Source organism: Lolium rigidum, chromosome 7, assembly GCF_022539505.1.
Source record: "Lolium rigidum isolate FL_2022 chromosome 7, APGP_CSIRO_Lrig_0.1, whole genome shotgun sequence".
Taxonomy (NCBI): Eukaryota; Viridiplantae; Streptophyta; class Magnoliopsida; order Poales; family Poaceae; genus Lolium; species Lolium rigidum.
The window spans coordinates 34,454,493-34,457,144 of record NC_061514.1 but is presented as its reverse complement, the minus strand read 5'-3'; positions in this window follow the sequence as shown (position 1 = coordinate 34,457,144).

The window sequence follows — 2,652 nt, the reverse complement described above, 5'->3', positions numbered from 1 at the left end:
TTTTAGTTTGGGGAAAAAGGAGTTTGGAGGGAAAAAAGGAGAAAATGTATGCAAGGTCTTATGCAAGAGTTAGTTCTAGTACGTGCTCCGATACTTTATGTGAGAGTAAAAGGTCGATCATGAATTGGTAAAATAATAGTACATTCATATAGCTAAATGCGCATATTCATCAGCCGACTAAGATGAACCGGTATGCCACGGTAGAGGTGATCAAAGATGCGATTAGGGTTCCCAAGCCACCGAGTCTGCCCTAATTATGTGGTCTTCGGGCCATGGAGGAGCGGGTGAATCTTGGCTCCCGATCGGTGGGAGGGCTCAATTTTTTTTTGATTTTAGCGATGAAGGTTTGGTGAGCGGCGCTCGGGTTGTGGCTGCGACGCTCCAATAATGTCTCTCGGCCTTGTGGCATTGTCGTGGTGATGCTATCATCGTTTGCCTTGGTGGCGGTGGCTCGGCCTCTCGGTCTCATGGCATTCTTGTGGTAGTCGACATGGTTGGTGCATTGACTTGCCCGGCCGAGAGCTGGCTAGCGGCGCGCGGGCTACCTGGCTCGGCTTCAATAAAGGAGGCGGTGATCCGCTATGGCATGGATCGGGAGTGGGAGAAGAGAGGGGATCTTAGGGCATCTACAACGGGGCTACATATCCTGTCCTACGTAGTCCGAAATGGTCCGCACGGACATGCTGACCAAAAAGATGGCCTCCCGCAAGAAAGACGCAAATGGAACGACTGTCCGCACGCGATCCATCCGTCTCACCAAATTTGCGTCATCGATGGGTCGAGCCTGGACGGCGACCGGTGTCCGGCCTCGCTCTTCCTCCCATGCTGGCAGGACAGGCTGGGCCATGGTCCCTCTATGCTTAAATGCTCTCATTTGCCAGCAGCACCACCTTTTCGATTTTGGTGGTACATGTTCACACGCCCACATGGGAATGGACCACAACACATGACCACATAGCTGTTGTGTAGGACAAAATGAGTCCTCCCGTATGTGTCCGCGATGCAAACTGACTCAAATCGTCCGGCATGTGACCCAAATGGACTAAATCGGATAAAAATGGATAATTTTTTTCCCGTCCCATTGGAGATGTCTTTATCTACGCTCCGGACACGGCAACGCGCCGAATCAAGTCACGGTAGATGCTCAGGGGTGGGTAGGCAGCCAGTGGAGCAGCTCCATGCTCTCTCTCCGGATCACCATGCTCGCTGTTTCATGGATGGACGCCCTTGGTGGAGCACGATGAGAATGGAAGGGGAGTGAATTGGGTAGAAAGACGGCAGAGGGGAATCACCACGGATTAAAGCTGATGTGACCGTTGGAAATATAAGCAAATTATCATATAAATTAATCCAAACTAATACTTGACAAATCATGACTATAGACATAGCAAATGAACTAATTATGCAAATCAACAGAGTAGATGAACATATAGCATCTAGGCAAGATAATCCTATCGTATCTACTCCAAAAAGCAGTACTAGAAACTCTTGCAGGATCTGAAACGAGAAAGACAAGTATATGTACCGTCCCGCGTTGGCCGCCGTAGCAGCGGCAGCAGCGATGTTGGCAGCAGCAGCATCGGCGTTGTTGTTGCCCATGTTGAGATTGCCGAAGAGGTTGTCGATGTTAGGGAAGAAGTCGTCGTTGGGGAACTCGTCGTCGGACGATCGTCGTGTTGCCGGTAGTCGCGCGTAAGCGCTCTCCAAAAACCTCGATTGCCCCTCACCCGTACGGGTCTACGAGAGGCGACGGGGTTCGGAGGCCTCTCGTCCCGCCGGTCGGTGCACGCCGAAGGACGGGATGAGGAAGAGGCAGTCGCATATGGTGTTGCATACAGGCTAGGGTTTGCGTCCGCGCTTATATAGTGCGGTTCGGGAAGGTCGTGGGGCACAGTCCACGTACGAGTCCATGATCCAGAAAAACCGGAGCGAAATGGCTCCATTAACGCGCACGTTAATCACTCGTAATTGATTACACAATTAATTTCCCCAACAGCAAAAAGCTAAGCTTGGCTCGGCAAGATTCCCGCAACCCGCGGCGCGTCGTGACGAGGCGAGGCGTGGCGAGGCGCGGCGGAGGAGGAGGAGTGCGCGAGGGCTCTCCCTCTTCTCACTCACTTACTAGGTCTAGAACAACCCACCTTATATACCACTCCAACTCTCTCCCAACTAGCAATGTGGGACTAAACTTTAGTCCCACCCCTTGCCATTTCCACATGGGCCAAGAGAATTTCATAATTTGTATTGGGACATGGGTAGGGCCCAAGGCCAAATTCCAGCAATCCCCCACAAAGTCTCATTGGCACATCTAATACCATTATTCCGGAATCATTGTTTTATATACCGGTGCACGGTGGAATGACCGTTAAGTTGAACTTCCACAAAGAACTTCATATTACACTAGTTTGCAACTTGGATAGTGGACTATGCCTTGAACTACAAGTTTTCTGCGAACTAGCTTCACACAAAGCCTAGACCGATACAGGGCTGCCGTGAGGCTTCCTCGCGGTGTGGAGCTTATACGTCATACTCTGGGGCTTTCATGAGTTTATTTAGAGAGCACCCAACTCTCATAGATTGCGATGTTTAACAATCAGACTCACATAGGTGTGTTCTTCAGAAGATGTTCTGCAGGACAACATCTTTGCTAGC